Source organism: Protopterus annectens, chromosome 8.part0 (genome assembly GCF_019279795.1).
Source record: "Protopterus annectens isolate FY-2018-M chromosome 8.part0, PAN1.0, whole genome shotgun sequence".
Taxonomy (NCBI): domain Eukaryota; kingdom Metazoa; phylum Chordata; order Ceratodontiformes; family Protopteridae; genus Protopterus; species Protopterus annectens.
In genome coordinates, this window is record NC_056741.1 from 1,368,261,184 (window position 1) to 1,368,285,950 (window position 24,767).

Sequence of the window (24,767 nt, forward strand, 5' to 3'; positions counted from 1 at the left end):
GTGTGAGTGTGAAGCAGTGCAGATATCAAGTCTGTGGCCTGGTGCTAGACACATGGGATTCCTGTTATGATCCACAGTGGAACACAACTTGCAGTGACATAACTTCTTAGTCCCATTAACCCCTGTAACCAGTGTCAGCATGACATCCATCCATTCACTGTCTGAGATATTAGATTGTCCTTTGATTTTCACCCCATCCAGCATCATATTTCACTTGCCTGTCAATGATTCAAAATTACAGACCCTGGTCTAAAGACCCATGAGCACAATTGCTACCACAATGGCACAGACCAGTAACTGTATGCTTCTACCTTACATCACAAACCATCTTCCCAGAGATGCTTTGGCATCTTTTGGGTTCCTTCCTGTATTATCTGTTGATTTTTTTTATTGTAAGAGCTTTGCATGCAGACATTTAAATCCAGGTTTGTAATCCAAGCACTCTCACATGATACCCCACCAATCCATACACCTGCTGTGGTCAGCCTTCTTGCAGATTCTAAGCAGATGTGAATTTTCTTCCAGAAATGATACAATGACTACATGTGCTTAATTTAAAACATAGACAAGGAGCCCATTAACTTAGGCTCGCCTCTGAAGCCATAAAATATGTATTTGGATCTGCAAAAAAACTAAAAAAAACAATACCCTACATTTCTCAGAGTCTGTTCATAATGGGGTCTCCAGTTTTTTCCAAATGACTTTGCCAAGGTACTTGCAAACAAATTTAGTGCCAACTTCACCCCTGAGACTTCTATTCAAATCCTTGAAATATCTGAATCCCTTACTCCCCAATTATCTCTAAGGATCATTTACTGAAACCTGATAACATACTTGCTTACTTAATTAATAGTGATAAACATGCCCTTGCAGATATACCTGGTTACTTAATTAATTGTGTTAAACATGCCCTTGCAGATACACTCTCCTCTTACTGTTTAACTTAGGTTTAGCTTCCAGTTTTTATCCTCGATAAGTGGCACCCTGCAGGGGTGATGCCACTTCATAAGGGGGTGGGATTACAGCCAACCTGGGTAATTGCAGATCTATTAGTTGTACAAGCTTCATACGCAAAGCCATGAACTGCATATAACAATAGCTCTCAACATCCTAGCGCAAGAAGTCTAGACAAAGCCAAAAATAATGGGGGGACAAAGGCCCAAAAATAGAGACAGATTTTAAATATTGCTCTTATAAATTTAGAAGGTGTTTAGAATAAAATATGCATGCATTTTCTGAGTGATATGACATCTGAAACTTAAATGTCTGTAATTATTTAGTGGCTTCAGTTCTCAGTGATTTGCCAGAAAGCCACAAATTTATGAGGGTCAGACCAAAAATATGAGGCAAAAATCTAGACAGTTGAGGGGTATGATTATAACTGACCTCATATACTGCAATATCAATAATCTTGTTACACTTGACCACCAACCACCTGGTAAATTTCTTTGAAAGATGCTAGCCATGCAGTGTATCTTGATCTGACCAAGCCTTTTGACACCATTCCTTATGCTAACATCATATAAAAGGTAAATATTGTAAAATTTGACCCACATGTAATAAGATGGACAACAAATGGGCTAAAAGACAGAACCCACACAGTGTGAGTTGCAGGTGCTTCATTAGTAAGCATGAATGTGACCACCAGTGTCCCTTAGTGTGCTGGAAGCTCTCTTTCCTTTTTTGTATTTACTTCTCAGATAACCAAGCAAAGAGCCAAGACCACTGGCTGACAACATTTACAGATTATTGCAGATTGGGAGCTGCTGTTAAGTCACCATATGAACCCCCCCCCCACACACACACACACACACACACACACACACACACACACACACATGCACACACACACACACACAAATTAACTCACCCTAGTAAACGCTGAGCATGCCAAACATGGGCTCATATTAAATGCTAAAAAGGGCAATGTCATCACTTTTGGTCGGCAATCTATTCTCTCATCATACTGGTTAGACAGCACATTTCTAGAAAATTAAAATATAGTTTGGAATCTAGATACCTAGGTTGATAGTGCCCCCTTTTTTGACTATGATGTAATAAAAGTGGTCAGGAAATCCTTTTATTGAGTCCAGCTAAATATGAAAGAAATATCATCATGGTCTAACTAGATAATTAAGTTCTTATTCTCAACATTGAATAGGCCGTATTATTGAGTATAAAGCCGCTTTTGGGATATAATCTCACTAAATATATCAAACAATTAGAAAGACCCCAAAAGTTTCTAACCAAAAAGATCACAAGACTAAAGTATCGTAGTTACCATGAGAGGGTGGAAGCTGTATCCCTTTATTCAGTGTCTTATAGAATTTTGAGGGGAGATCTCTGCTTTGTTTTCTGTACCATTAAAGACCTAATTGTCTTGTTTCTCCATAGATGCAATATCTACATCAATACTAGAACCAGGTACCTAAATCTTAACCAAAAGATAAATAAAATATGATAAGAGAGATAGGTGTATACCTCACTGATTCCCAAACCTCTGGAATACACTTCTGCATGTTAAAATGCACAACTCCTTATATCCCTGTAAATGTAAACTATATAATCAGATGGGTATTCAAAATTTACTCCAGGATTGATGGGTGTGGACCTCCTAGAACAAGGAGGTACTGCCTGTGGGAGGGTACTGGGACGGTAAGAATTGTCAGGTGACTCAGTGGCCACAGAATGTCTATAAGTCAATGAATCTGTAAGACTGTACCTGTGTCTTGTGGTCACATGGCATAGTCCTTCCAGAACACATGATACTTCCACTCTAAACACATCACAACAAACTTTAGTGTTGAATCACTAAACCTTTTGTGCACTAAATGGAACAGCCTATATGACAATAGATATTATACATGGAGGGATGATATATATTAAAGGAACCTGAAATACTAATGGAATTGTGCGCATTAGAATCAAAGTTGTTAATAAGAAGGCATTGAAAGTAAAATGAGTAAAATGAACGGAAGGGTAAAAAGCAGGAAAGGATACAAGAGATTAAGAAGGGAATAAATGCAGAAGTAAGAGGAGTCAGAGGGGAGTTACAGCCTATTAATATATATATATTTTTATATATATATATATATATATATATATATATATATATATATATATATATATATATATATAAGCATATAAGCAATGGTCAGGTAATTGTCACCTGCTACAGTACTGTTACAAGTAGAAGTCGTTTAGATGTAGTTCGATAAAGCCTGAGTTCATTAATTTTGTGCAGTGTAAGTGGCAGAAGGTTTTGTTTACTGGACAGAAGAAAGCTTAGTGGTCTGTCATTAAAGTTTTTTAATGATCGGGATATGTGTGGGCACAAGTTGTAAGTGTCCTGGAAGGACTTTGCCATGAGACCACTAGACACAGGTGCAGCCATTTTTAAATCAGACATAAACCTGTATTTAAACATCTCTGTATAAAGCTCTTACACTAAGTAAAAAGGCAGTACAGTAAAGAAATCAAAAGATGCCAAAGAATCTCTGACTGACTGGCATGGGGTGGTGTGCACGCATACCTCTCAACTGTCCAGATTTTCGCAGAATGTCCAGATGTTTGCCTCTTATTTGTGGTTCATTTCATGTAAAGTTTGTGGTTTTCTGGTAAACTGCTGGGGACTGAGGGCACTAAATAATTACAGACATTTGAATTTCAGACTTCATATCCATCTGAAAATGCATGATTACACAAAACCTCTTATTGTAGCAACTTTCTAAGTTTGTAAGAGCAACATTTAAAATGTGTCCCTATTTTTGGGCCTTTGTACCCCATTATAGGTTTATAGGTTGGTACTAGGCTATCGGCCCTATGGCCTATACAAGCCTAGCCATAACAATTCCCTGGCTATTTCTTCCCAGAATATTTAATTCCTTGGTCCTCTCTCTAGCAGGGCGACTGATGTGATCCCCGGGGTGAATTTCCTATCTCCCATCCGATCATCAAGGTTCCTTTTGAAGAAGGCCAAAGAGGCAATCAGCTTGACATGTATGGGCATCAAACTCGAACAACAGGAACCAAACAGGAAAAAAACAACAGGAGCAAATTCCACCAAGGATTTATTATACACTGGAAAAAGTCTCTCTCTGACGTCTCGGCCAAAGCCTTCAAGGAGAATAAAATACTTACATAAAAAAGCAGTATATATACACACCCATTATAAAGTGATTAAACAATTAATCAATTTAAACAGCATATTAACAAGATAATACTTTCCAATTCAGCTCTTCATTTAGCCCAAAAGGAAACATAGTTTTAAATTTTAAAATATACACAGCTTCTTTCTGCACTAAAACAGTTTTGATACTTATATTATTAAACATAGATACACCAACTTGTTCCAATATAGTTCCTTTCAAGCCATCACTACAATTATTATGGGCTTCTGAAAAGTGTACTGCAACTGGGCTATCTTTCTTACAATTTCTAATATCTCTTACATGTTCTAAAAATCTTATTTTAAATGCCCTCTTTGTTTCCCCAATGTAAAACTTGTTGCAAGGACATTGTAAAGCATAGATAACACCCACAGAGTTACAACTAAATAAACCATGACTATCAAATTTAACATTATTAATAAATTCAAAATTGGATACAATATGTTTACAAGCCTTGCTTTTCCCACAAGGGAAGGTCCCAACTCTAACAGGTTCCATATACATTCTTGGGGAGGGTAGAACAATCTTAGACTTCACCAAAAAAATTTTTATACTCTTACCTTTACGGTAAGAAAACTTAATATTCACATTAAGCCATTGTTGTACATTCCTAAGAGAGCATAGATAAAGCCAAAATTGGCTAACAATGTCAAGAAACTGTTTAGTAAAACATCCAAAAGTAGTTACAAAATAAATGTTTTCCTTAGTTATACTTTCATTATTGTGTTGTGTCCTATTACCTCTCATAGTGTTGCAAGTCCTATGATGCATAGATCTTTCATGTCTAGGTTTAACCCCTGTCACTAACCTTGTAAAACTTTTCTCCAAAACATTCTTACTATAACCTCGGGTAGAAAAAGATTCAACCAAGAGACCCATTTCTTTATGGAAAATGTCAGGTCTATTACAAAGTCTGAAAATACGTAACATTTCACCATAGGGTAGAGCCTCAATTACATGAGAAGGGTGCCCACTCGTACGGTGTAAATACTGGCATGCCCCTTCAAATTTCTTATTGGGCGATGTTACGATATTCTCCCCATCTGAAATATCTAACACTACATCCAAAAAGGGAATAATATGTCCAATATTTAATCCATCAAATTTGATATGGTATTTATTAACATTGATTTCATTAAAAAATTCAATGATTTCATCCCTATTACTATCAACCAAGAATATTAAATCATCGACGCATTCTAAAATACTGAATAACGTGTTCTTGAAAAATTTTGTTTATAAATCACTTCCAATTCAAAAAACCCATAAAAGGTTGGCATACATGGGGCAAATGAAGCCCCCATGGCTGTACTTGCAACTGATGGTATAAAACATTGCTAAATTCAAAAAAATTGTGAGTTAAACAAAAAAATACCATTTCCATCACGTATTCTGTAGCAGGTGAATTTCCTAAGAAAAATCTTGAAGCTTCCAAACCAAATTGATGTCTAATGCTTGTATATAAGCTTTTTACGTCAATACTAACCCATATCATATTGCGATTTATTTTAATGCTTTTTACCTTATTCAAAAAGTCAAACACATCACTTATATATGAGGGTAATTTCATAACATAAGGAGACAAAAAATGATGTAAAAAAACACCCAGGTTATGAAGGAAATACTCAGACCCAGATACTATCGACCTACCAGGGGGCTTTTGCAAATTCTTATGGATTTTAGGTAGACAGTAAAACAGGGCCATTTTGCAACCCTCCACCTGAAACTTTTTTTTAACATCTGACTGACAAAAATAGCCCAATCTTAATCCCTTATTAACCAGCTCCTTATATTCATCAATAGCTGTAAAAAAAACTTCAGGCTCAACAACCTTATATGTGTTAATATCACAGAGATGTTTCATACACATATTCAAATAATAAGAAAAACCCATAACAACAAGTTTGTTACCCTTATCCGATGGTTTGAAGACAATATCATCCATCTTACTTAAAGTTAATAAGGCTTTCCATTCTTGAATAGACATATTGTAAACTATATTGGACTTATTGCTCATAAAATCTTTATGAGCTAACTCAGCAAAATAATTCACCAAGCTAACAAATTGACACACCTCCCCATTAAGAACATCAGGCATGAATGTACTATGGGAAGGAACCTTCGAAGTATCCAAACTGTAATATGCATTGTTTTCGGTTTCAGAAATACATGAATAGAAACTATCTATAGAACTATCCGAACTTTCTTCATCCATTTCCAAAACAGAAAAACTATTTTTACTAAAAAAATGTTTCAAATGCAGCTTTCTAGCAAAAGAAAACACATCACCTTGTATATCATACAAACGAGTAACCACAGTAGGGACAAATTTAAGTCCCTTATTTAAAACACACATTTCAAAATCATTACATATGTGACTAGAGAGATTGACTACATATTCAGTTGCATTCAACACAACATTAGTACTAAACACAGAACAATTATTAACGCCTTCCTCGTTTAAACCCCCCTTGTCCAAAACGCTGCCCACCTGGGTTAGCAGACTGTTCCCAAGTCCGTTTTTGTCCCTGCGCTGGAGGAATCGAGGAAGAGGAAGAATTCCCCCGAAAAGTTTGACGAAATCTGTCCCTCTGTTCAGCTGCTGGGAGACCTGGAAAGTCGCCATCATTCCATTCGTCTTCATGCGAGGTGTAGCCTCCTTCTGAGGCCGAGGAATTGAACGGTGGATTCACAGCATCATCTGGATGAAACCTAACTTGTTTATGACGCTTGAACGTTCGCCCTAGATAAAAAAGCCTTGCTAGACTCATAATCACGTATGTCCCGTAACAGTTTCCCCTTCTTCCTATTAACCAAAGTAACTTCATACTCTTTCAGTTTTAAGTTGGTTTGTTTGAGAAAGTCATCAAATACGGGCAACGGGACAGCATTAGTTAAATCAGAGCAAAGTCTTTTAATACTAGCACACAGTTCCTTATGCTTCAACTGGTCACATTCTATAAGTATATGAAGCCATTCACTCACACATTGGTGGGCAGCATTTACCCACCTTTTGTGAAAAGAAATGTCCGTTTCCACACTTAAGTCAAATGGACTGGAAGGATCCTTAAACACTCTCAGTCCCCTGGGAGTGGTGTCAGTCTCCACATATTTTTGTAACCCACAGATATTGTAATGTACTGAGGTTTCCTTCCACATTAATTTCTCCAGTTCATCAAACAATGATTTATGTTCTGTATTCAATGCTAATGAAATTTTTCTACCCACACCAGAAAAAGGATTGGTGGGCCTAGAACGTCTGTCTTCATCCCATTTTTCCCAAATACTGTTAGCTTCATTTGAAACTCTTTGTGGAGCTTGTCTCTCACCTCTATCCGATTGATTCGAAGTAGTAGTAGAATTAACCAGAAAATTGTCCAGGGACATTTGACTCCCCTCCATATTTTCTCTAAAAATCCGAGGCAGATGGAACTGTGGATCAGTAGGCATCAAACTGGAACAACAGGAACCAAACAGGAAAAAAACAACAGGAGCAAATTCCACCAAGGATTTATTATACACTGGAAAAAGTCTCTCTCTGACGTCTCGGCCAAAGCCTTCAAGGAGAATAAAATACTTACATAAAAAAACAGTATATATACACACCCATTATAAAGTGATTAAACAATTAATCAATTTAAACAGCATATTAACAAGATAATACTTTCCAATTCAGCTCTTCATTTAGCCCAAAAGGAAACATAGTTTTAAATTTTAAAATATACACAGCTTCTTTCTGCACTAAAACAGTTTTGATACTTATATTATTAAACATAGATACACCAACTTGTTCCAATATAGTTCCTTTCAAGCCATCACTACAATTATTATGGGCTTCTGAAAAGTGTACTGCAACTGGGCTATCTTTCTTACAATTTCTAATATCTCTTACATGTTCTAAAAATCTTATTTTAAATGCCCTCTTTGTTTCCCTAATGTAAAACTTGTTGCAAGGACATTGTAAAGCATAGATAACACCCACAGAGTTACAACTGATTACTGCATGATTACACAAAACCTCTTATTGTAGCAACTTTCTAAGTTTGTAAGAGCAACATTTAAAATGTGTCCCTATTTTTGGGCCTTTGTACCCCATTATAGGTTTATAGGTTGGTACTAGGCTATCGGCCCTATGGCCTATACAAGCCTAGCCATAACAATTCCCTGGCTATTTCTTCCCAGAATATTTACTTCCTTGGTCCCCTCTCTAGCAGGGCGACTGATGCGATCCCTGGGGTGAATTTCCTATCTCCCATCCAATCATCAAGGTTCCTTTTGAAGAAGGCCAAAGAGGCACTTAGCTTGACATGTATGGGCAGTCTATTCCTGAGTATGGGGAGTTGTTGGGTCAGGAACCTATCCCTCCAGCATGTTTTGTTCATGGTGATGACCAGGTTTAGATCACTGGAGCATGTAGCTCTGAGGGACTGTGATTTCTTTAAGTGTAGCATGCCCAACAGCACTGGGTTTGACATGGCCTTGTATGTTAAGCAGAGATCCCCTCTGAGTAGGCGTTATGCGACAGAGTATAGCTGGAGTTTTTTTAGATGGTCAGCATAGGGCATCTGCTTTAGGCCTGTGATTCTTTTAGTGAGGTATTTCTGTGGCCTTTCCAGTTGTTGCAGATGTCTTGTGAGATACATACCAAATGGGGCATTGTATTCTATAATGGGTCTAATGAGGGATGAATGCAGTGGGACAATGACCTCCTTTTCTCTGGATGAAAAGCCCTTAGTGATGAGGACTGCCACATAGAAGGTTTTCCTGACTGTTGTGACTATGTGGTTATCGAAGGTGAGACCACTGTCCACCTGTGTCCCTAAGTCCTTTATCACACTTTCAGTGTTTACTGTACTGCCACTTATGTGGTAATTCAAGGGTACATGTTTTTCCCAAAGGGGATAACTATACATTTCTTGGCATTGAGCTTGAGCCCATGACTGTGGCACCAAGACTCTGTTTCTGTAAGGCCCTTTTGTAGAATATCCACATCATTTGGAGATTCAATAATGGCTCCCAGTTTGCAGTCATCTGCGAACTTTGTTAGCCAGAGTCCCTTAGTGCTGGCCTGTACTTCAGAGAAGAAGATGTCAAACAAGAGTGGTCCTAGGACTGAACCCTGAGGTACTCCGCTTGTCACTTGTCTGGAGCTGAATTTTGAGTCGGCAACCCCTCGAGTAATGTAGGGATTAATGCCCAGCTTAGTAAGTTTATCTATGATTCCAGAGTGGTGGATGGTGTTGAAGGCTTTGGTGAGGTCCAGATAGGCTATGTGGACTGCCTTACCCTCATCCACAGCTCTGGAGACTGATTGGAAGAAGTCAATCAGGTTGAGGAGGTTGCAGATCAGGCTCATCAGACTGATGGGATGATAGTTCCCGGGATCCAAGGTGGATCCCCCCTTGTGGAGTGGACTAACTGTAGCTGTGCACCACTCATTGGGCATGAAGCTTGAGGTGAGACTATGATTAAACATGATACTTAGGTGAGGTGCCAGTTCATTTTGTAGTTCATGTAGTACACAGCCCGGGATGTCATTTGGTCCCATGAATGCTGTATTCTTAGCTTTGGAGAGTGCGTTTTTCACCTGTGTGGCTGTGAGTACTGGAATTTGGCAATCTTTTGGTATTGAGATTGGCCCTTTAGGGGGTGAGAGGGGTGAAGTTGGCACTGAATCGATCTGCCATGATATTGGCAATATCCTTGGGATCAGTATATTTAATGCCATTCTGTTGTAGCTCAGAGCAGATCTGAGCATTGCCATTTAGATTCTTGACATAACTATAGAATGCCTTGTGGTTGTCCTTGGAATCTTTGGCAATTTTATTTTCGTAACTAGCTTTGGAGGATTTTATGAGGGATCTCAGCTTCTTACTGAGGCTGGTAAGGGAGTTTTTTGCATCCTGGGATTTTCCTCTTTTCTGCAACAGTTTCTTCCTTGGGTTCCTTTTTTGGAGGAGACCGTCTTGGTTCTGTTTGGAATGGCATGATTCATGCACGAGTAAATGTGCTCATACAGTGCCTTAGTGTAGGATTCAGCAGTTGAACTTTCAGTTCCCGTCTGCATGGATGTCATGAAGTTTGTCACTTCTGACTTGAGTAGCATGAAGTTGGCTTTGGAGAAGTTATTTTAGGCTTTGTCCAGATTTCATGTGTTGAGAGGTTGAGAGACATGGTGTGCAGACACAGTGATGTACTTTAAACAGTAAATATCATACTGAAAAATCTTCTGAACAAGTGCCATGTAATGCAGTATGGTTATGTAAATTACTATAATGCAGTGTTATGCAATTTCCAGCTGAAATACAGCTAGAAGGAAAACCAAATGTATTTTGTGGAGAGCTATTCCTTCTGTATACGCCTAGCAAATTTAACCCATACTAGTTTACAAATATTAGCAAGAAAAGCAGGCATTCACACTTTGACCATCATACCTTAAAATGTTTACTGATACAATTTCCAACTGAAATTTAGATATCTGACAAGGAAGAAATGGAAAAGTTATTATTGAGAGTTGCACCCCCCCTGTACCCTTCTACTTAATGTAACTTCCTCTAATTTACCCTTCCACTTAATGTAACCCCCTCTCATTTACCCTTCTACTTAATGTAACCCACTCTTATTTGCCCTTCTACTTAATATTACCCTGTCTCATTTACCCTTCTACTTAATGTAACCCCCTCTCATTTACCCTTTTACTTAATGTAACCCATTCTCATTTACCCTTCTACTTAATGTAAGCCCCTCTCATTTACTCTTCTACTTAATGTAACCCATTCTCATGTACCCTTCTACTTAATGTAACCCCCTCTCATTTACCCTTCTACTTAATGTAACCCACTCTCATTTACCCTTCTACTTAATGTAACCCATTCTCATTTACCCTTCTACTTAATGTAACCCCCTCTCATTTACCCTTCTACTTAATGTATCCCCCTCTCATTTGCCCTTCTACTTAATGTGACTCCCTCTCATTTACCCGTCTACTTAATTTAACCCCCTCTCATTTACCCTTCTATTTAATGTAACCCATTCTCATTTACCCTTCTTCTTAATGTAACCCATTCTCATCTACCCTTCTACTTAATGTAACCCCCTCTCATTTACCCTTCTACTTAATGTAACTCATTCTCAGTTACCCTTCTACTTAATGTAACCCCCTCTCATTTACCCTTCTACTTAATGTATCCCCCTCTCATTTGCCCTTCTACTTAATGTAACTCCCTCTCATTTACCCTTCTACTTAATGTAACCCATTCTCATTTACCCTTCTACTTAATGTAACCCCCTCTCATTTACCCTTCTACTTAATGTATCCCCCTCTCATTTGCCCTTCTACTTAATGTAACTCCCTCTCATTTACCCTTCTACTTAATGTAACTCCCTCTCATTTACCCTTCTACTTAATTTAACCCACTCTCATTTACCCTTCTATTTAATGTAACCCATTCTCATTTACCCTTCTACTTAATGTATCCCCCTCTCATTTGCCCTTCTACTTAATGTAACTCCCTCTCATTTACCCTTCTACTTAACTTAACCCCCTCTCATCTACCCTTCTACTTAATGTAACCCCCTCTCATTTACCCTTCTACTTAATGTAACTCATTCTCATTTACCCTTCTTCTTAATGTAACCCATTCTCATCTACCCTTCTACTTAATGTAACCCCCTCTCATTTACCCTTTTACTTAATGTAATCCATTCTCATTTACCCTTCTATTTAATGTAACCCATTCTCATTTACCCTTCTACTTAATGTAACCCCCTCTTATTTACCCTTCTACTTAATGGAACCCCCTCTCATTTACCCTTCTACTTAACTTAACCCCCTCTCATTTACCCTTCTATTTAATGTAACCCATTCTCATTTACCCGTCTACTTAATGTAACCCCCTCTCATTTACCCTTCTACTTAATGTATCCACCTCTCATTTACCCTTCTACTTAATGTAAGGTCCCCTCATTTACCCTTCTACTTAATGTAACCCCCTCTCATTTACCCTTCTACTTAATGTAACCCATTCTCATTTACCCTTCTATTTAATGTAACCCATTCTCATTTACCCTTCTACTTAATGTAACCCCCTCTCATTTACCCTTCTACTTAATGTAACCCCTCTCATTTACCCTTCTATTTAATGTAACCCATGCTCATTTACCCTTCTACTTAATGTACCCCCTCTCATTTACCCTTCTACTTAATGTAACCCCCTCTTATTTACCCTTCTACTTAATGTAACCCCCTCTCATTTACCCTTCTACTTAATGTAACCCCCTCTCATTTACCCTTCTATTTAATGTAACCCATTCTCATTTACCCTTCTTCTTAATGTAACCCATTCTCATCTACCCTTCTACTTAATGTAACCCCCTCTCATTTACCCTTCTACTTAATGTAACTCATTCTCAGTTACCCTTCTACTTAATGTAACCCCCTCTCATTTACCCTTCTACCTAATGTAACCCCCCTCTCATTTACCCTTCTACTTAATGTAACCCATTCTCATTTACCCTTCTATTTAATGTAACCCATTCTCATTCACCCTTCTACTTAATGTAACCCCCTCTTATTTACCCTTCTACTTAATGTAACCCCCTCTCATTTACCCTTCTACTTAATGTAACCCCCTCTCATTTACCCTTCTATTTAATGTAACCCATTCTCATTTACCCTTCTACTTAATGTAACCCCCTCTCATTTACCCTTCTATTTAATGTAACCCTCTCTCATTTACCCTTCTACTTAATGTAACCCCTCTCATTTACCCTTCTACTTAATGTAACCCCCTCTCATTTACCCTTCTATTTAATGTAACCCATTTTCATTTACCCTTCTATTTAATGTAACCCATTCTCATTTACCCTTCTACTTAATGTAACCCCCTCTCATTTACCCTTCTACTTAATGTAACCACCTCTCATTTACCCTTCTATTTAATGTAACCCATTCTCATTTACCCTTCTACTTAATGTAACCCCCTCTCATTTACCCTTCTACTTAATGTAACCCCCTCTCATTTACCCTTCTACTTAATGTAACCCCTCTCATTTACCCTTCTACTTAATGTAACCCCCTCTCATTTACCCTTCTACTTAATGTAACCCCTCTCATTTACCCTTCTACTTAATGTAACCCCCTCTCATTTACCCTTCTACTTAATGTAACCCATTCTCATTTACCCTTCTATTTAATGTAACTCATTCTCATTTACCCTTCTACTTAATGTAACCCCCTCTCATTTACCCTTCTACTTAATGTAACCCCCTCTCATTTACCCTTCTATTTAATGTAACCCATTCTCATTTACCCTTCTACTTAATGTAACCCCCTCTCATTTACCCTTCTACTTAATGTAACCCCTCTCATTTACCCTTCTACTTAATGTAACTCCCTCTCATTTACCCTTCTACTTAATGTAACCCCCTCTCATTTACCCTTCTACTTAATGTAACCCCCTCTCATTTACCCTTCTACTTAATGTAACTCCCTCTCATTTACCATTCTACTTAATGTAACCCATTCTCATTTACCCTTCTACTTAATGTAACCCCCTCTCATTTACCCTTCTATTTAATGTAACCCATTCTCATTTACCCTTCTACTTAATGTAACCCACTCTCATTCACAAGCAGCACAAAACAGGGGAGAACTGCAAACTCTGTGAATTGACCAAGTAGACATCAGATGATCCTGAATAGCATGCAGTCAGAAATATCACACAATTCAGTAAAACAATAGTCTTAATAACCGCATTGTGTGAATGAAGCCAGAATTCTGATAATATTACAGCCCTGCTGTGTACCATAAAACATGAAAGAAATCTATAAACTGTTTGACAATGCAGAGTCACCTGACTCTGCCAGTACAACCTAAAAACTTGCAGTCAAAGGCTGCTTTTATTAATTTCTTGTAAAAGAACAATGGGAATATTTCCCATTTATTATTTTATTTTTAAAATGGAACCTAATTATTTTAATGTCAGATATTAGTTTTCTAATTTGCTCTGTCAAGATTTAGTCCTTACGAATTCTTTACGCAACAATCATAGGAGAATTCTGAATTGAAATATACTGAGAGACCAGCATTTTGATTTAAGAGCTGGGTTCCAGAAATGGTTGTGGAACTGTTATTTGGTTACAGTAGCAGCTTGCTGCAGATCAGACAGTAAGGTATCATTGTCTGTGTTCCACACGTTATTGCTTCTTTCACCATATTTTGTAGAAATGGCATGCTTAGAGATACTGCAGGCTGTGTGCATGCCCTGGGCATGCTGTGTTCCTTCCCCGTACAGAGTTACAGACATAACGGAGCTACAGCATATCGCAAAGGTTACTTGGACTGTGGCACATAAAGGCTTTATTTGTGATTTGAGTTTTCAGCCCTCAGAGCAGACATCAACTAAACCCCGCCACCTCGTCCCCCCTCCACACATGCACACTTCCCCCACCCATCAGCAGTTCTTATCTCTTCAGCAGCACCATTGCTAGCATCTTGCTCCAGCTCTCTTTATCCAGTCCTTTGTTTCATGAATGTTTCTGGCATGGCAATTGTGGCGCCATTCCTTTGTCTGATAATATTAAATGTTTGGAAAGCGTATCTTTACTAGAGATCCTGTCTAGCCTGTCTGGTATTTGCCACTTGTGTGTGTCATATGTAAGGGTAATTATATATAAATGCATGTGGATTTCTGGGCACAATTCACAGTATTTCAAGAAAAAAAGAATGAATTTAAAGTAACGAGATTCCAAAGACCTTGTGACTTGGAGGGCAGCTGCGAGTTGTACACAGATTGAAATCCAATCAACCTTAACAGCAGATGAGGGGAAATTAACAAGTGGAGCTTTGTAAATAGCTCCAAGGAACACTGCGACCTTGGGCAAACTATTATGCCCTTCTATTTGATCCAGGCAGGTGCTTTTGTAGCTATTTGCTGCCTGCTGAGAGATTAATGTATGTGCTAGAAATTTCCTTTATTATATCATGTTTGTAGTGTGTTCCAGACTAAGAAATGAATTCAAAACATTTGACATTTTCATATTTCTCAACAATTTATGTTATTTTGACAGTATTTGCTGAATTAGTTTCGCACTCTAATTAAAATACAAGCTCAAGAATTTCAGTAAAACCTTAAGAACTAAGAAAAAAGCACAAATTGCAGGAAGCACAATCTTTATGAAAATTAGGTTACTGCATAGCTATGTAATAATGTTAGAGGGCAGTATTGCCTGACAGGGAGGGCATTACAAGGAAGTAATGGATTGCCTAGGGTGTTGTAAGGTTCAATGCCATAGGCAGTGGGCTTTCTTACCCCTGGAATGTTCAATATTTCCCTGAAACACCCCTGCAGGACATTTTTCTGCTTAGAAAATAGGCTATATGCTAAATTGTTTTGAACTTGTTTTGCTCCTAGTGTATGTTATTGTTTATATTTTTGGTGTAAAATAGTTATTTAGCGTAATGTTTGAAAGTTGGTGAAGGTTATGTAATTGTTATTGGAGAAAGCAATTTATATTCAAAACATAAAAAGTCTGTAACTTTTTAACAGGTAATCTTCTTCGTCTTTTGGCTTTTCCCAGTTAAGGATCACCACAGCGGATCACCTGTCTGCTCATGATTGGCAGTGGAGTTTTAAGGTGTTGAGTTGCCAGCCTGGCACCCAAACTTCCATGCACGCACTCACGCCTAGGGCCAATTTGGAGTATTCAATCCACCTACAGCATGTCTTTGGGATGTGGGAGGAAACTGGAGCACCCAGAGGAAACCCACATGACCACAGGGAGGACATGCAGACTCCGCACAGAAGGCACCCCAGCCGAGGATTGAACCGGGGATCCTCTTGCTGTGAGGTGGGAACACTAACCACTGCACCACTGCGGCCGCCCAACTTTTTAACAGGTAATATGCAACATCTATTCAACACACACACACACACACACACACACACACACACACACACACACACAGACACACACACACACACACAGACACACACACACTCACAAACAGGTCCCTAATCATACCTCTCAACTGTCCAGATTTTTGCCTCATATTTGTGGTGTGTTCCTCTTAAAATTTGTGATTTTTCTAGATTCTTGTGTGCAAATCAGTGAGGAGTAAATTCAGTAAATAATGACAGGCATTTGAGTTTTAGACGTCATGTCCTTCAGAAAATGGATGGTAACGCAAGACGTAATTCTAGCAACTTTGTAAGTTTATGAGAGTAATACTTAAAAGTTGTCCCTATTTTGGGGGCTTTGTCCCCCCGTTAATTTTGGCTTTGTCCAGTTTTTTTATGATAAGGGGTTGATAGTATGCCCCCTATTAAAATATTGTGACTCGCATGTTATAAAAAAAGAAGATCAAAAATAACAGGAGAAGAGTAATAACAGACATCACTTTTCTTCTTTAAACTATTTTTTGCATGAGGGCACGCCCCCACACCCTCTGATGTGGAGGCAAACTTTACTCATCCCCTGAACTTATATATACTTATATTAGATATCCAAATGATAATTGTGTCCTATAAACTATGTAGGCCACTGTGGCTTGATGGGCTACTCCCAGAGTTTCTTTTACAAGGCTTTTATAGATATAGTGTCCCCTGTACAGATAATGAATGCAGTCTTATTTATCGCCTGTCTTTTCAACCTAATACAAATAATTTAGATTGGTATTATTATCATCCAACAACTATTGCTAGTGTTGATTGTAAATCATTTATGATAATGCACACTATTCAGCTTACAAATGTTATACAATAGGTTCAAGATTTACTTCTCACTGAACTCCATTGCAATCAGTTCAGGTGGTGTAACCTGGTATATCCCACAAACAAACGTGGTAGCTGCATTGAAACATGACACAGCTGGGCTGCTGAGCAGCTTTAGATTTAATGTTACTGTTTTTTTTTTCTTTCCACTAAGCAGCAAAACACATGTAAAACATGTTTTGTTCACCTGTCTGGATATTATTTTTATAAAATGCACCTGTTTTAAACTTTAAAAAGTCATCTCACTGTGTTTTCTGATGCCACCCCTAAACATTGGCAACACAGCCACAGAAGGAGGCATCGATCCTTATGTACACTAGATAGAACTGCGACATTACGTAGCAATATATAACTTAGTGTCTTAAAATTATCTGACCTTAAAGAATGGGAAAGACCGAACCTCTTTTCAGAAATCAGAAATGTAAGACATAAATATGACATGTTTCTGGTCAGCATCATTTTGAATGTATATCTCCAACATCTGAAGTCTGTATTCCCTGACATTTTCCTAAACCTCTAATGAAACTTAGGTTACTTGGGCAGTAATCAGGGCTTTATCCTCCTATGCCATTAGGCTGGAAGATTAAATCCTTTACTATCCTAAAGCAATCAGATTGCATTAGCTAGAGGTTCCAGTGCCATTGCAAACAGAAACAAAAATAGAGGGCAGCCTTGTTTGGTCCACTTTTTACATCTATTGCAGATGATTAGAAAGTTACAGTTTTAATGTATGCCTTTGAATGTCTATACGAGTTGTCAATATTATCAATGTAGTCTAATGCAAATCCAAATGTTTCTATCGTTTTAAGTAAATTTTACCAATTTATATGTAAAAAAACTTTCTATACATGTAAACAAATTATTTTGGCTTCTTTCTTTTTATATTCTACATAGTCAGTTATTGTCAATATGCTTTTAATATTATGTTGGACTTGCGTGTGCATTATGAATCCTAACTGAAATTAGTGTTGTGGACAGGGACACAGTTGTAGTCTTGTTGGACTCTTTTACTATTCTATTCTGTTCTGTTCTATTCTGTTCTGTTCTATTCTGTTCTGTTCTATTCTTTTCTTTTCTTCTACTATACCATGTTACAGCACATTTTTGGAGTCATATTACTGAGAGGAACTGGACTATGTTCTACTTAGTTCACTTCTATGGCATGTGGTGGGTCCATACTACATATCATGTTGCTTTTTATAACCTTTTGTATACTAATGACATCAGGCCACTCAGCTTCATCCAAACTGCCCATAGAATTAATGTCCTCTCTGACTGGTTCTAGTTATCCATGTCACCACGACGAACATGTACAGAAATGCACAGATCTCGCCATACCCAACAGAACCAAGACGCTGTCCTCTAAAAAAGGAAACCAATCTGGTAGTCCCCTGCCATAAACCAACTCTACAACAGAAGGAGGAAACTGATGCAGAATAAGGTAAGTCCCAAGACTGGAAAAACTCCCTTATCAGCCTCAACAAAAAGTTGAGATCCCTCATCAAATCCTCTAAAGCTAGCTATGAAAACAGAATTGCAGCAGATAGTAAAGACAACCACAAGTTATGTAAAGAATCTCCACAGCAATACTCAGATTTGCTCTGAGCTACTGCACAATGGTACCTCCTATACCGAGCCAACAGATATTGCCAATATACTGGCCGACAGATTCAGTGCCAACTTTACTCCTCTCTCCCCCCAAAGGGACTAGTCACAATACCAGTAGATTGCCAGACACCCAGTATTACTGCTGCACAGGTTAAAACAGCACTGTCCAAGGCCAAGAATACAGCTTCTATGGGACTTGACAATATCCCTGGCTGTGTTCTACATGAACTACAGAGTGAACTGGCACCTCACCTGTGTGCCCTGTTCAGTCACAGCCTCACCACAGGTTTTGTCCCTACCGAATGGCACACTGCTATAGTCATCCTTCTCCACAAAGGAGGAATGACTACAGACCCTGGGAACTATCGCCCCATTAACCTGACGAGTCTGATATGCAAAGATATGGAACACATCATCATGGACCTAATACACAAAGATATAGGGAATCTCCAAACTCTGGATCCCACACAGTTTGGTTTTGTGAAGGGTAGATCATGCCAGCTCAACTTGGCCAACTGCTATGAGTCAGTCACCAGAGCGGTGGATGAAGGCAAGGTGGTTCATACAGCCCACCTTGATCTGGCCAAGGCCTTTGATACCATTCCCCACTCAGGAGTCATAGAAAAACTCACTAAGCTAGGCATCAACCCCTATATCACTAGGTGGGTTGGAAATTGTCTCAGAGGTAGAACCCACAGTGTGATAGTAGCTGGCTCCAAGTCAGACTGCCAACCAGTCATGAGTGGAGTCCTACAGGGTTCAGTCCTGGGTCCTCTCCTGTTTGCTATCTCTTCTGTGAAGACCAGGCCAACAAGAAGGGACTCTGGCTGACAAAGTTTGCAGACAGTTGCAAGTTGGGAGCTATTATTAACACCCCAAGTGATGTTGACATCCTACAGAAAGGCCTCACTGAGACCAACGACTGGTGTCAGAACCATGGCCTTAAGCTCAATACCAAAAAATGTGTCGTCATCCTCTTTGGGAAAAACCCGGTTCCCATACCACATTGATGGTAGTCCACTGAACACAGAAGGTGCTATAAGAGATCTGGGAACACAGGTTGACAACAACCTCTCTTTTGACCACCACATTGCCACTGTGGTCAGAAAGTCCTTCTGTGCAGCACATCTCATTACTAAGGGTTTTGCATCCAGGAAGAAAGAGGTCATTGTCTCCCTCTATTCTTCCCTCATTAGGCCAATAATTGAGTACAATGCCCCATTTGGCATGTACCTCACTAAACACCTGCAACAACTGGAGAGGCTGCAAAAGTACCTCACAAAGAGGATCCTAGGACTTAAACATTTGTCCTGTATGGAAAGACTAAAAAAACTCCAACTATTCTATGTCTCATATCACCTACTTAGAGACGGTTTCTGCTTGACTTACAAAGCCATGTCTGACCCAGCTCTGTTAGAAATGCTACATCTGAAGAAATCCCAATCCCTCCACACCACATGCTCCAGAGACCTCAACCTCATTACCACAATCAACAGAACATGCTGGAGGGACAGGTTCATAACCCAGAGACTGCCCATGCTATGGAATAGACTTCCCATACATGTCAAGCAGAGCACCTCACTGGCCCTTTTATAGAGAAATCTTGATGAGTGGATGAGAAATAGAAAATTCACCCCGGGGATCACTCCAGTGGCTCTACTCGACAGAGGCACTGGGAACTAAGGTCAGATGACATGATGCCAGGGTAATCCTATGGGCTAGGCTTGTAAAGGCTCCAGGGCCATTAGCCTAGTACACACCTATGAACCTATGAACCAGATAGAATTAAAATGTCCTCTCATTATAGCAGTTATTAACCTTTTGACACTAAGTTGAAAGACCAACGGAAGGTTAAAACTCAGTAGTAACTAAAAGAGGATATCATATTATAGGGACTGAGAGCTTTGCATTTGTTCCTTAACAAGTCATTGAAATCATGTGTCATCTACTTCTGTCGGTGTGACCTGTTAAATATACTAACCCTTGAGGAAACTGCACACACCTCAGCATTCCTTTGCAGTTTTAATGCCCATGATTTGTCTCCAACTCCTGTTACAATGTAGTGATCTCTGCCTAAATTAGTTCTCCCTCTGAGAAAAGCGAACATGTTGCTGACTGCTCAGTAGTCCTCTTCCCCCCTTAACTGTTTCTCCAGCATTAGGGCCATTACTCATACTCATGTCACTGATGCCATCACGTGGGCATCCCTGAGCTATGATCAAGGATATGGATTGTGTTACTGAATGAGATCTCTTACAGTTCTTTTTCATTCCATTCCTTTTATTTGTGGCATAACAAATGCAGGCATTATATTACTGATAGGAATGTGAAACTGCTCTGTTCCATTCCATTCTGTTCCTCATGCCACATGTAATGTTTGGGAATGAACATACCATTGTTTTCTGAATCAAGCTGTAACAAATTTTTGAACTACAATTAAGCTTATAAACCCCACAGCAAGTCAGCTAAAATTATATAATTTAATCTGGGATGTTTGTGTTTTTCAGTCCAAGAAAATATGTGACAACTTGTATCCTTTTTATATGAATGTATATCTGCAATGTGTGTTTTTCAGAAGCATGAACTTTTGACCATTTTTTCCTATTAAAGGTATATCGGCAATGTGTTGTTCAGTGGTGTGAAAAGATGTATCAACTTGTGAGCCCTTTTCTATACAAGGTATAAAAAGATATATGAAGTTATAATTGAAGATTGTAATTGTTTTCTGCTGGAAAATATTATACACAGGATGTCAGATGTAAAGCAGACATGTGAATCAGGAACTGAAATTATTCTGCTGTTTGATTGCAAGATCTTTGACTAGTCCTAGCTCAGGAAGCTATATGGATGAAAAAGATGTGCAGTTCTGTTAAGAAGATAGCTAACCAAGAGCAGGTAAACAAACTCATTAGTTTGTAAATGTGTAACTCTGCTTAGTTGCATCAGTGACCTTTCTGAAAAAAAATATATATATATATACCTGAAATGTGGACCTGTAAATTCCCTGCAATTTTACTTTACCAATGTTCTGAACATTCAACCAGTTTAGCTTAGGTTAGGAATACTCTCCTTTAAGAATCACTAGATAGCAAGACTAGCTGGACACATATTTTCTTGTATTTTATTTATTCAAAATTGTGTTTCTAGATGCAATTCCATATCTCACTGTATATTTGGCTGTTAACTGTATTGTTTGAGTCATTATTTTCCAAGTAAGGTATTTCTATGTATTCACTTTTAAAAAGCATATGCCTGGTTGTCCATTTCCTTCATTAATAAGTATGTATGGCTTACTTGTAAGAAGCTGCCATTCTCCACCTTTAATTGGCCAGACAGGTGTTATAACTATTTGGTTTTATTTTCAAGAGAGTGAAACAGTAACTGAGTGTTCACAAGTCTAATAACCTAAGACAGTGGCAGCTTGCTGTCATGATGGGACAGAAGGCTGTAGTGTTTGAAAATATTACCTATCTTCCATGAAGATTAGTGTGGTGTGTGTGTGTGTGTGTGTGTGTGTGTGTGTGTGTGTGTGTGTGTGTGTGTGTGTGTGTGTGTGTGTGTAAGTTTATTTAAATCACAGTCCTATGGGCGTATGCCACTGGAAGGCACTAAAGTATAAAGATGGTGGTGGGAAAAGAGTCTGAGGAGCTAGGCCCAAGACCCTGCTTGGTGCAGTGTTCAGCATGAAGTCTGTTTGTGAGTGTGGATGATGTAGGCCCATAGCCAGGGCAACATTGCATATTTCTTGCATAATCTTGTGGCTAGGCTGTACTTTGAGAATTGCTCATTAATTCATATTTGTATGCTCTTTTGTATGCTTTAATTTGTTTGGTACCAGTGTTATGATGTGAGAGGCCATAACACTGGTGATCATCAGACTTAACATTATTATATTTCAAATATTTAATTTAGTGATGGGCAATGAAAGAAGGAGATCACCGCATTATAACCGCTGTCCACCATCTTTACCTTTACATTGGTTGGCAGTGGTCAGATTCAAACCCCATCTGTCTATGCCAACTTATTTTTAAACCATGACATACTGTAAGATTATATTACTGATGTAAGTTTGTGTTCTGTTTCATTATTTTCTATGCATGTGATCTTATTACTAAGAGGAGTCAGTTACTCCTCTGTCATGTCATACAATGTCTGAAAGATGCATTATTGATGGAAATCATTTCGGCTCAGCCTTTGCAAGTAGCGAGATCATGCTGCCAAGAGGACTCAGTTATTATTGTGTTACATTTTGTTCTTCCATGATATATCAATGAATCATTTTAATTATGGGAATCAGTAGCTTGTCTTGCTGCGTGTCATAACATATGATGTCATGACACTGCTGCTGCATTGTATTATATTTTCCATCGCTTTGTTTCCTGTGTTTTTATCCCCCGATAATTGCAGTCTTCATGTCCCCTAAATGGCACATTCCCTCATTTCACTTGACACAGCATTCCATATAATCCCATAGGAGACATCTCCCCTTCCTACTAGGAGTACCTTGTCAGTTTATGTGGTTGCTAAGAATTTTTTTGTTCATTTTAATATTCCTTACCCCTTGTTAAGTTTGGGCTGTTGAGTACAATGCATGCTAGGCTGTTTTTTTAAGTGTTCCACACATGCTTTTCTGCACATATCTCTGCTACCTGTTGCTGTGTGCTGCTGTCCTGAAACCCCTTATTTCGGGGACCCTTTGCTTTTTACTAGTAACTGATGTAGACATTTATTTTGTACCTGAAGTTCTCAAAAGGCTGAACCTCTTTACCTAGTTAACAAATGATTAAATAAGGGGAAAACGGAAAGTTTTTTTTTTTTTTTTTGGGGGGGGGCATAGGGTAAGAAAGATTTTGAAGGAGATCCCAGTGTTCTTTATTACTAGATTTTACAGCATATACAGCAGGGTGTCTGGATGCTTATATGAGTGCTAAACACTTTTCTGTGATTATATGTGCATAAAGTGGTGGTCTGCATTACATGAGTGAATATAAGTTTGAATTAGTTATGTATGTATGTAGACTATTAATTGTATATGTTGAAGCTACAAAGCCTGGTACATATGTGACAGGAGCAAGTGCCTGCTGGGTTAGTTGATAACAACAATCCTGCAGTCCAGTATTCAATTATGGTTCCTCACTGAAAACGACATCAGATAGGGCAAAATGGCTGAAGTTATGCCATGAAAATGGGATGATAGAGGACTTTGGAAATGCACTGCACACTCCATATTAGAGTAGCATTGTTATGTGGTGGGAAAACAGAAATCATGCAGTACAAGAGTTTCTTAAGAAGAAAGAATAACATTACATATTTAGAGAGTGGACGATTCTAGAAGATATCAACAAGTACTTATTCATGAAAGAGTTATGGTCACTTTGCACAATCTATCAACAAGTACTTATTCATGAAAGAGTTATGGTCACTTTGCACAATCTATAGTTTGTTGTAGCTTGACAGACAGTGCATTTAAGCACTGATAGGTGACAGGCTTTAAATTTAAATAGACCATGCTTACGTTACCCTAAAGTTCTAAATATTGGAAAGACAGCAAACAAATCAGGCTGGATCTGAAGTGAAACATTAAGGAGAAAAGTGGTTTGCTGTAGAAAGAGAGGCTGGTCTAGGCATTTTTGTTTCCATCACTTACTCTATTACTTAGGTGTGAAAGATGGGTCATGCCCTGAGAAAACAGTGGTGTTGTGTTCATGTAGTGATGGCAAACTATCCCCCTCCAAGTTTAGGAATTAACACACACACACACACACACACACACACACACACACACACACACACACACACACACACTTCAGCACTGCATGTCAGGCCTCTCATCGTAGAACCTATGACCAATGACACCATGTCAATCACAGCTCCTAATTTCAAAGTCATCCTTACTGGATCTCCACTCTCCAGTCCTTAGGGGTATGTGGAGTTGTCAGACTGTGATTGTCAAGTATTTTTTTTTATTTTGGGGGGGTGTACACCCCATAACATACATTTCTGAGAGCAGCTGTTAAAAATGTATAGAAAGAGCTGAAATACGTAGCTAAGGGTCTACTGAGGAAGAAGCATAAAAAATAATTGTGTACTCAAAGAACTGTCGTGTATTCCCTGAAACATTTCTTGGGTCCAACTAAAAAGAAGCATACATAGAATGCTCCAGAATTCTTTGTCATGCACCAAGCTGCTAAACACCATCTTAATCAAATGTCAGACA

At 38.6% G+C, this 24,767-nt stretch overlaps 1 protein-coding gene across 2 annotated transcripts in view; it reads left to right on the top strand.

Annotated features, from left to right (window-relative positions):
* LOC122809436 (FXYD domain-containing ion transport regulator 6-like) overlaps window positions 1-24,767 on the top strand; it is a 624,090-nt gene that overhangs the window by 232,126 nt on the left and 367,197 nt on the right. The gene's annotated exons all lie outside the window — the stretch shown is intronic.